A 12,459-nucleotide genomic window follows, 5' to 3' on the forward strand; every position below is an offset into this window, starting at 1 on the left:
GCAAAATGCTTGAAGTAGCCTGGACTGTGTATAACAACAGAGAAAAAGAAAAAGAAGTCAGACAAATGCAAAGGGATGGAAAAATTCTGGCAATCTTGACTAGAATAATAAACATGTAAAGCAAAACTCAGCTATAAATCAGCAGAGGGTGTTGGTGCGACGGGGCGAAAAGAGAACTGGCCTTTCTTGAAACCGTTAAAATTTAAGCTGGGAAAACAGTGGGTAACACATCAATTTTTGTACATGCCCAAATGTCTGTTGCCTTTATTGGGATGAGATTTATTAAGCAAATTAGATGCACAAATAATTTTTAAAGATGGAGAAATCAGATTGCTAATACCAGAATCAAAGCCATAGAGGCGAGAGTGTTTATGTTACAGGATTCCCCCAAGGAGGAACAGATTCCAGAAGTAGTGGACAATGCAGTTATCCCCCTGGTATGGGCAAGTGGAGTTCCGGGACGATCCAAACTGGCAGAACCGGCAAAGGTGACTTTAAAACCTGGAGCCAAGCCGGTAAGACAAAAACAGTACCCTCTCAAATGGGGAGTCCGAAAGGGGCTAGAGGAATTAATCACAGAATTTTTAGAATATGGGCTGCTAGTAGAATGTGAATCAGAATATAATACCCCTATATTACCAGTAAGGAAATCAGGAGGCAGGGAATATCGAATAGTTCAAGATTTAAGGGCCATAAATCGGATAGTTCAAGATATACACCCAGTAGTGGCCAATCCATATACCTTGCTGACATCTCTGAGGGAGGAACATAAATGGTTTACTGTGCTGGATTTAAAGGATGCCTTCTTTTGCATACCTCTGGATACGAAAAGTCAAGGCATATTTGCCTTTGAATGGGAGAGTCCCACTACAGGAAGGAAAACGCAATTAACATGGACTGTACTTCCACAAGGATTTAAAAATAGCCCTACAATATTTGGAAACCAATTGGCAAAAGAGTTAGAAATGTGGAAGAAACAGAATCAAGGAGGAGGCATATTACTACAGTATGTGGATGACATCCTGATAGCAGCAGAAAGCAAAGAAACATGTTTTGAAATGACTACACTGTGAGTAAAGGATGGCCGGGATGTTTGCGTGCCGTGGCAGCAACGGTGCTGCTGATTCAGGAAGCCCGAAAATTGACTATGGGCCAAAAGATAGTGGTATATGTACCACACATGGTAATAACTGTCTCAGAACAAAAGGGGGGTCACTGGCTATCCCCTAGCAGAATGTTGAAATACCAGGTTGTCCTATTGGAACAAGATGATGTGGAATTAAAAACCACAGCAATTGTAAATCCAGCAATGTTCCTGTCAACAGAGAATCCTACTGAGAAATTGGAACATGACTGTCTGTTAACCATTGAACAAGTTTATTCCAGCAGACCGGACCTGAAGGACGAACCTTTGAAGGATCCTGATCTGGAGCTGTTCACGGATGGAAGCAGTTTTGTGCAAGAAGGAAGGCGAATGGCCGGGTATGCTGTTGTCACCACCGACAAGATATTGGAGTCAGGGACACTACCTGCAAATACATCAGCACAGAAAGCAGAATTGGTGGCGCTGAAGCAGGCCTTACGAATGGCCAAAGGGAAAAGGGTAAACATATGGACTGACTCCAAATATGCACTTGGTGTGATCCATGCTCATGGAGCCATCTGGAAAAAAAGAGGGCTGTTATCAGCCCAAGGATCACCTATAAGACATAAGGAGGAAATTCTTCAGCTCCTACAAGATGTGCAAAAACCAAAGGAAGTGGCCGTAATGCATTGCAAAGCTCATCAATTTGGTCAGACGGCTGTCAATATAGGTAATCGGTTGGCGGATAAAGCTGCAAAGGAGGCTGCAGAACGAGGTACCCTTGCACTGGTACCAGTAAAACAGGTAAAAATTCCAAATGTAAAAGTAAGATATGGTAAATTAGACGAACAATTGGCAGAGCATTTAAAGGCATCCCAAAATGCAGAAGGATGGTGGGTAACACCAGAAAATCAGGTAATAGTGACCCCGCAAATTATGTTGGAACTTGCAAAAGAGCAACATGAGCAGACGCATTGGGGTGTAGATGCTATGGTTACAAATTTGAAAACATTTGTAGTGTGCGTAGGAATGACAGGAATAATTAAGTCAATAATAGCTAAGTGCCCGATCTGTCTTAAAAATAATCCTTTAAACCAGAGGAAAGCACCTTTAGGAGTAACAAAGCAGGGTAATTCCCCAGGAGATTATTGGCAAATCGATTTTTCTGAATTACCCAGACAAAATGGGTATAGATATCTGCTGGTACTGATTGATACGTTTTCTGGATGGCCAGAGGCTTTTCCTTGTCGCACCAACAAAGCGAGAGAAGTGGTTAAAATATTGTTAAAAGAGATAATACCAAGGTTTGGGGTACCATTGGGCATGTCTTCTGATAGAGGACCACATTTTGTAGCAGAAATAGTCCAACAAGTAAGTAAAATTCTGGGGATAAAATGGGACTTACACACTCCCTGGAGACCGCAATCAAGCGGGAAGATTGAAAGAATGAATCAGACCTTGAAAAGACAAATGAGTAAAATTTGCCAAGAAACATCTTTGAAATGGCCACAGGCCTTGCCGTTAGCTCTGTTAAGAATAAGAATCCAACCAAGATCTAAAGACGGTGTAAGTCCATATGAAATATTATATGGCAAACCCTACCAAACTCCTTTAATCCCAGGGGACATGAGGGTAACAGGGGAAACAGATTTGAAAACATATCTGATTTCTTTAGGAAAGACCCTCGAAGCGCTCAGAAGATATATTGTGCTGACCAGACCACTTGCTCTTGATACGCCTGTACATCCATACCAGCCGGGTGACTTGGACCACTCCAAGAGTGGTGGAAGGGACCCTTCCAGGTACTGTTGACAACTTATACCGCAGTTAAGGTAGAAGGAGTGGAGCCATGGATTCATTATACTCGAGTAAAGAAGGCACCGTCAGAGCAGTGGACATCTACGCAAGAGGGACCTTTGAAACTCAGACTGTGTAGAAAATTTGACAGGGAACTGGAAAGCTAAAAGAACTGGTTCTCAAAAATGGAAAATTTATAAAGGGTTTGCATGTTATGTGTTGAATTATGAATATTATGAATTGTTTGATTAGGCTGATAACACTTTTTTGTATTTTATCACTAATCTGTAGCCAAAGAAATATAGAATGGCCATGGTCCCAAGCTATTATGGGACCATACCCCAAAGACTGTTCCCCAAATTTAGCCACTGTGGTAATGCATGAATCTGAAGTTTACCACCCACCTGAGTGGGAATGGGACAGAAAGGACTAAATCCGTGTCTTAACAGGAACAATTGGAGAAAAAATCCAAATAGGATGCAGAAAGATGGAAGGATCTCTTCATGAGAAAGCTTCTTCAATTACCATCTCCGGAAATCTCTTAGACCCTAGTTCTAATATGACAACGAGACTCTGTCCCACCACAGAATGGAAATGTAACAAACAAGATTCTCTCATTACGTGTTGCCGCCAGCAGAATGTCGGTAATTACTCCTTAGACCCTAGTACCAATAATGTTGAAATCACCAAATTCTGTATTAAGGAACAAGGAGATTGTTGGCACAATTTTACTTTGACTAAGCCAGTTTATGTGGTGTGCAATTGGCGACCTAATCCATTGACAGGAGGATTACTAGGCCTTACATTTAAATTCAAGATAAATGTTATAACTAAACCCCTAGTGATGCTTGTTGCAGTAGTCACGCACGCTGGCACAGATACCCTTTTTACGTTAACTAGTAAAAGTGAAGTCACCCCCTCTTTTATGGTACCACAAGGGAATGACATCACAATAAGATGCAGATTAATCACTGAATCTCGCATTGAACCTATAAACAGTTATGAAAATGGACCACGTGGCCCTATTTTGTGTAAAGATCAAAATTTAGATTGTTGGTTAAATTTGACTGCTGTACAATACTCCCGTAAAGTAATATGTGGTAAAAATAACACTAAATACTGGGGAGAATTTAAAATAGACGTTATAATACCTACTACCCAACCAATTGTTGCGCTTAACCCGAAAATCTTTGAAATTGGACCATATGTGATCAGAAATACAGGCTTGCAACAAATATTGTTTAACCCGGCATGGTCTCTCAAACAAGTTGAATTGTCAATGCAAAACAATGTTTCAGATATTCAACCAGCTTGTTCACCTTTCTTAAAAATCTCATATGAGGGGTGGACAACCTGGCTGCAAAAACGAACTCTTACTATGAAAAGAACACGGAGAGACTTGACCGGTGTTTTGGGAACAGGATTGGGAGTTTTAAATAGCATTGATTTAGAAGTAATAATGAACAAATTGGCTGCCTCAATTAGTGATTTGGCTAGATTACAACAACCTTTACGATCTTCTTTACTGGCTTTAGGAACTAACCAGTGGCTGTTGTCAAATATATTACCCACATGGGAAAGAATAAATGTAAGGGACCACGAGTTAATTACGGACGCACTTGGGGTGATCCAAAATAACCTCTCCTTGGCTCTCAGTTGTATCCAGGCTCAATTATGGATGCAGTCGGTAGCTGCCTCAATTATAAGAGAAGGCGAAGAAGGCACTCTCCCTACTGAAATTAGGAAAATAATCTGGGACAGTGCTACTGATTTTGAGAAAGAACTCCAGTCCTGGTGGAGCCCGGTAAACTTTACTTATGATCCCGTTACAAACACAGCTATAACTTTTGTGCTCACTATATCTAATGCTACTAAATACTCAATTTATCCCATCATTGCATTAGGGATAAACCATAACGGAACTATACTCTATCCTTCCGAGCATAGAGTATGGGCCCGAAGGATGAATGAAAAATGGCAAACTGTTAATTTGGAATCTTGCATCGTGCGAGAACAACAAGGATTTGTCTGTGAAGGTAATGCAATTGAGGCACAAGATATTTGTCTGGATACTGAACAAAATATTTGCCATTTTGAGGTTCATCCTAACGAAAACCCTGAAACCATACTTAATATATATTGGCAAGGGCTGTGTATGCTTGAGAACTGTTTGTGATTTTTTATATGTAGATGAGGTAGTGGTAGAGATTAAAAATCATTCAAATTTTTGTATTTGTAATTTTACTAAGATTGATGGACGTGACTTTTCTTATTCGACCCCAGTCACATCGCACCAACTTTTGCAGTCTAACTACATGTTGATCCATGAATTATTACCTATCCCCATTGGAATGAATCTCACTTTAGTAAAACAGTTATTACGACGCAAGGATTTGATTGAAATTTTGGAAAAAATTAAGGAAAACGGACAGAAAACCCTAATAACTGTTCATCACAATGTGAAAGAAATACATCGAGTTTTTGAAAGAGTGCAGAGAGATGCAGAACTTAAATGGTGGGACACACTTTTCGGATGGTCGCCTACTGCTACAGGCATCCTAAACAAGTTGTGTCACCCCATCGTGATTCTCTTAACATTTGTTTTGATCAGTATGACCTTGTCAGTAATATTATATATCATAACTTGGAAAATGATGAATCGGTTAACATATCTGAAAAAAACAAATTACTCGTGAAACTTCTCTCACTCATATGATCATCCAAGCTGTTGCGAAACAGCAAAATAAACAAACAATCCCAGAGTTTCCTCCAACACATAGAAAATAATTAGTATAGTGGAAGTATTGAAAAGGTGATTATTTCAAAACTTCCAAAGGGGGGATTGTAACCGATGTGTTTAACTTTTTAACCATGGTGATGGGATCAAGATGAGATTATTAGCAGTAATAAGGAATGAGAAAAACATTTTAGGAACGAGAACCTGAGAGCTTGGTGGTACCATGGAACTGATAAACTGCGTGGTTGGTACATGAGCCAAATAATATTTCATTTTCTGTCAAAATCATGTCCTTTGAGTGAACTTTGTTCATTATAATCTCATTATAATACCAAAACACACCTCCATGCTAAAAGCTACCCACCTCCAAGGTACGACCACCCCTCACTGGGCATGCTCTCCGAATTTCTTTAAGTCTGTAGCTTTAAAAGCAAAGCAAGAAAGTTTTACACCAATCATAATGAAGTAACTAAGTAACTATGTGATGTAATTGTAACCATGTGTGCATTGAGAATATAAATATGTGCATGTTCGTAGGCTAGGTATGCACGTTAGGTGGAGCTATCCCCCGTGCATCCAGCGCTGCAATAAAGAATGCCTGCCTTTTAACACTACATTGGTGTTACGAGGTTTATTCCCGGATTTCGGTGACAGTTTCTGGCGACCCAGGTGGGACACTGCTTTTGAACCTCGACGGATCCGTGGGATCGCAGGATCTCCAGCCGGCACCGGGGAATTCTCGGGGAGAACCTCCGATCCCCGGACCGAAGAGCTCTGAGCAAGACCCCTGGGAGAGGTAAAGGCATTCTTATTTGATTTGAGTATTTGTTTTTTTTAATATTTGCTCTTACCATCGTGGCAGGACAGGCCCGCACCAAGAGCACAAGTTGAAGTCCTTATTCAAGGAGCCCCGTGGCTCTCCGGGATAGGCCCGCATTGGGACAGGCCCACACTAGGAGCACGGGAGGCCTGCTCGTAAGGCGCGGTGAAAGCTGTGCAGAGTTGGGCTAGGGAGACGTCTCAGGTAAAAGTCTCTGCTAGGCGAAAGCCTGTGGAGCAGGGCCCACAGGGGAGGGGAAGCCTCCAAGGTTGAGATTTCTCTTACCATCGAGGTGGGACAGGCCCGCACCAAGAGAAATCTGTGAGGGAGCTCTAACGTGGGTTGGGGCCCCTCTGACTAGTGCTTGTGATAGTGCACAATCACAACCACTGAGTCCTTGAGAGTTGGGTATTTTTCCGAGTAAGAAACCAATCCCACGAAAAACACCACTGGGATGCATTCTGGAGCACTGGAAGGATCTGGGAAATTTCTCCACAGCCAAGACTAGGGAGGAAGAAAGGCTCTCTTCATATTGCCGGAGTCGGCCAGCCACTTCGTCCACCGTGGGTGCCTCTTCACTCTTCCAGTCAATTACCGCCAGTGAGTTGGCGTACGATGATGGTGCACTTCGCACAAATTTTCGCCACATGGGTCGGGTACACTGGACTTCATCGGGGTCTGTGGGCAACTGTGCGTTCTCCGGATCATAATAAACCATCTCCTGCACAGCTAATTCCCTCAGATATTGAATACCTCTCTCCATGGTGGTCCACTTGCCTGGCCACCATACGACATCTTCGCTGAAAGGATACCTTTCCCTCACACTTGACAGGAGGCGCCTCCAGAGGCTAAGGGCCTGTGCCTTCTTCCCAATTGCTTTGTCAATGCCCCCTTCCCTAGACAAGGATCCCAGCTGCTTGGCCTCCCTGCCCTCCAGTTCCAGGCTACTGTCCCCGTTATCCCAGCAGCGGAGCAGCCAGGTAATAATGTGCTCCCCTGGAAGGCGGCTGAAATCTTTCCGCATATCTCGCAACTCACTCAGGGACAGGGATCGAGTAATCACTTCTGGTTCTGGCTCTTCTTATTGTTCTCGGGATGGCCCCAGTTCATCATCATCTTTCACTAAGCGAACCAATTTCCTTGTGTATTTCTTTTTGTGTATAGGGGCAACTGATACTGGTGTGGGTTGATCTTTTGGCTCGACTACAGTGCCTGTTGCGGGGGTTTGGGTAGCTGCAGTGCCTGAGGGTCTGCTCTCTCCCTCTGGATGGTGCTGTCTACTATCAAGCAGTGTTTGATAGATTGTGGCCAGGGCCCAGCACAGCACAGTAAGTTGTGTCTCCTTAGAATGCCCACAGCATTTTCCTTTCAAATATTCTACCATTTTATCAGGGTCTTGCAATTGTGGGAAAAAATTCAGGAGACCTAGCAATAGGAATATACTGGCCTGAACATTCCAAGGGTATTCAAAAATCTCAAAAATTGTTGTAACCAACCAAAAGGGAAAAGAGGAGGTGAAAGAGTGGGAGAAGGTATCCCCCCCATCTTCCCCATAGATTGGGTCCCATTATTAATCAATTCTGAAAGATATTGACCGAGGTACGGGCCTGACCAAAATGCTACATACACATACCAGCTCAGACCCATGACTGTCAATGATATCTTATCATAAGTCATTATCACACAATACAACAACATGAGAACACGAACCCCTCTCCCAGAGGTGATAAACAGCACCACAGGGATTGCATAGAGTAAACACGGGTTTACAAAACAGAGCCACGTGACCAAACGGAACATCATTATGACCAGCGACTGTTTCAATAACATCATAAATGCTTATAACAACTTTGTTTTAACACACTTGGGTCAGACTTGTCGTTATCACAACCCCTCGAGCCCCACGTTGGGCGCCAAAAAGGACTGACGTGGTTTAGCCGCAGCCTGTAGCTAAGTGCCACGCGCTGCTCGCTCACCCCTCCCCCGGCGGGATGTGGAGGAGAATGGAAGGGTTGGGATAAGGGCAGTTTACTGGGACAGCAAGGGAGGGGGAAAACAATCAACAACAGTGCTGATAACAGATATTCACAATGGGTGATAACAGAGAACGATTTACCGATGCCACCACCAACCGGATGCTCCACCCGCCCCGGAGCCACGCCTACACGCCGAACCCGCCCCTGCCCCACTAGCCCCCTTTTATGGTGAGCATGATGTCACATGGTATGGAATAGCCCCCGGCCGGCTTGGCTCACCTGTCCTGGCTCCTTGGGAAATTAACTCTATCCTTGCCAGAACCAGGACATATAGGCACTAGGCTAAGATGCTGTTTGAAGAAAGATCCCCAGAAGGGAAACATGGAGAGCTTGCACAATTCAAAAGGATCTTGCTTAAGAAACTTAGACTGTGTGGTGGGTTGACCCTGGCTGGGGGCCAGGTGCCCACCAGAGCCACTCTATCACTCACCTCCTCAGCAAGGCAGGGAGGGGAGAAAGGAAGATGGAGAAAAACAACCCCAAACTCGTGGGTCGAGATAAAGGCAGTTTAATGTAGCTAAAGCAAAAAAGCCGCGCGCGGAAGCAAAGCAAAAAGCAAAGATTATTCTCTACTTCCCATCAGCAGGCGATGTCCGGCCACTTCCTGGGAAGTAGGGCTTCAGTATGCCTGCCCCTTACTCCGGAAGGCAAACATTGTAAAAAAAAAAAACACCGAATGCCCCCGCCCTGTTCCTCCCCCTATTCTCAGTTTCTTATTGCTGAGCATGACCTCATATGGTATGGAATATCCCTTTGGTCAGTTTGGGTCAGCTGTCCTGGCTGTGTCCCCTCCCAAGATCTTGCCCACCCCCAGCCTGCTGCTGGGGAAAAAGAAATGTTGGAGAGACAGCCTTGATGTGTGCTGGCACTGCTCAGTAGCAGCCAAAACACTGGTGTGTTATCAACAGTTTGCTAGCTACCAATACACAGCACAGCACCATGAGGGCTGCTGTGGGGAGAATTAACTCCATCTCAGCCAGACCCAATACAGACTGAAAAGAAGCATCATGAGAAAAAAAAAAAAAAAAAAGTCAGCTACTGTTTTCATTCTTGTCCAAAATAAGTCCTTGAAGCAGGAAAACAAATTTTAAAAAGCTCTCTATTTCATATAATATCTATGATTATGAATTATAGGGATGTGGAGACTGGAGAGAAGGGAACAAGATACCTGAAGCCCTGATTTCAGGGCTCACTTACTGGTTCTGCATAAAAGTACGGACTTGAAGGCTCCAGACAGCTCTTCCAGAAAGTAGAGATTAAAGAGGAGAAGATAGGCATTAGATCAATGGTACAGGAGTAACTGTATGAGAAATCTTCAATTACTCAGATTTACCAAATACATGCTGTTTCCTTCCAATAACAAAAGTAGCTTTCATATGCAACAAAATCGTGGGTTATACTAATGTTAGATCATAATTCAACACTATGAAAGAGCAACAAAAAAGAAATAATTGTGATAAAGCAAAAACAATGCCAATACAGATGTTGCTTATAAAAGTTATAGATAGCATCACTTGGGAGTTTGTTTCTTATTTAAAACATTCTGAAAAGAGCAAAATGACCTTGTAATATTTAAATCATTAATTGCTTCTAAAGAAGGCAAACATAGGAAAACAAGAATGTAGCTATCCAGTATTCATTTAGTTCATTCTGGTTTTACTTCACATTTACTACCTAATTGAATTGACTTACTGATATTTAACAGGATATTGATTCTGTTTTAGAAAGTTAGAATGATTTTCATATTCTTCATGGTTGGTAAAAAAACCAAAACCTGCACTGTGAAAGGATGGTAAAAAATTCATCATCAGAAATTGTAATATTTAGGTATCTATGATATCCGTAGCACAGATACCTTATAGCATTGACCAAAAAAAAAGCCTGCAGGAAAAAAATAATGCAGCTCTTCGCAAATCTTTCATTAAAGTAGTTAAAATTATATATAATTTTAGCAGGAGAGAAAATAATGACAAAATACAAGGACTGGATTAGACTAGAAATAATTTAAACAAATCATTCTTTCTTTGGAGAATAATTTTAGATAATTTAAGATTCAACACAAATACATTAGACTGTGTGGTGGGTTGACCCTGGCTGGGGGCCAGGTGCCCACCAGAGCCGCTCTATCACACCCCTCCTTCATTAGACAGGGGAGAAAAGGTACAACGAAAAGCTTATGGGTCGAGATAAGGACAGGGAGAGATCATTCACCAATTATCATCACGAGCAAAACAGACCGAACTGAGAGAGGGAATTCATCTAATTTATTACTAAGCAAAACAGAGTAGAGGAATGAGAAATAAAATCAACTCTTAAAACACCTCCCCCAACCCCTCCCATCTTCCCGGGCTCAACTTCACTCCCGGCTTCAACCTCCATCCCCCCTCAGCGGCACAGGGGGACAGGGAATGGGGGTTACAGTCAGTTCATCACACGTTGTTTCTGCCGCTTCTTCATCCTCAGGGGGAGGACTCCTCTCATCGTTCCCCTGCTCCAGCATGGAGTCCCTCCCATGGGAGACAGTCCTTCACAAACTTCTCCAATGTGAGTCTCTCCCATGGGCTACAGTCCTTCACGAACTGCTCCAGTGTGGTCTCTTCCATGGGGTGCAGACCTTCAGGAGCAAACTGCTCCAGCATGGGTCCCCCACGGGGTCACAAGTCCTGTCAGCAAACCTGCTCTGGCATGGGCTCCTCTCTCCACGGATCTACTGGTCCAGCCAGGAGCTTGCTCCAGCCTGGGCTTCCTACAGGGCCACAGCCTCCTTCAGGTGCCTCCACCTGCTCCAGCGTGGGATCCTCCACGGGCTGCAGGTGGAATCTCTACACCCCCTCATCCTTCCTCCATGGGCTGCAGGGGGACAGCCTGCTTCACCATGGTCTTCTCACCATGGGCTGCAGGGGGATCTTGCTCTGGCGCCTGGAGCACCTCCTCCCCCTCCTTCTTCACTGACCTTGGTGTCTGCAGATGTTCTTACATCTTCTCACTCCTCTCTCCAGCTGCAAAAAGCTCCTTCTCTAACTGTTTTTTCCCTTCTTAAATATGTTATCACAGAGGCACTGATTGGCTTGGCCTTGGCCAGGGGCTGGTCTGTCTTGGAGCTGGCTGGCATTGGCTCTATCAGACACAGGGGAAGCTTCTAGCAGCTTCTCACAGAAGCCACCCCTGTAGCCCCCCCCTGCTACCAAAACCTTGCCACGCAAACCCAACGCAGACTGATATACTCTAGATGAAATAAGCTCGTGACCTGAAAACAGAGACAGAGGGAGGGAGGGAAAGAAGGACAGGGAATGGACAGGATATCGCAGTAAAGGAAGGAAGGAAGGAAGGAAGGAAGGAAGGAAGGAAGGAAGGAAGGAAGGAAGGAAGGAACTGTCTTTTTTGAAATATGTCAAGGTCTTCTAGAGCTGTGATATTACAGTAAAATCAAATGTAAAATGTGACATGAATCAAGTTGTCATGCTCCTTCAAATGTCCCTTGTGTAGCCCTACCCCTGCTGGTCTAAGTCCAGACAAGAAATATCTAAATAATGTACCTTTGTCTGATAAGTAGGTTGTGATTGTTAAAAGCTGAAGTTTAACTGACACATTACTAGTTCAGTGAGTAAACCATGAAGAGCCATTTGGACTTGCCAAAAGTAACGTGAAACTAGGGGTTAGGTAATTCCGGCAGGGGGAATTGTGACCACCGACTTACAGACCACCTACCCCAATTATACCACCTACTCAAAAGATAAAGGTGGAGAAAAAGAACTGAGCATGCATTCTAGTTTGCATGCTAGATGAAGAAATCTAAACCAATCATTTAATAGAATAACTGCATATGTATTAGAAAGATGAATATGTCAATGTTGTATTATAAATAACCAGTGATTTGGAGCTTTGGGGTGCTGTCTTGGGACAGACACCCATATCTGCGCAAATATGCAATAAAATACCTCTGCTCTGTCTTTATATTGGCATATTGCACACCAGGTAAATGAAC

Source organism: Balearica regulorum, chromosome W (assembly GCF_011004875.1).
Source record: "Balearica regulorum gibbericeps isolate bBalReg1 chromosome W, bBalReg1.pri, whole genome shotgun sequence".
Taxonomy (NCBI): domain Eukaryota; kingdom Metazoa; phylum Chordata; class Aves; order Gruiformes; family Gruidae; genus Balearica; species Balearica regulorum.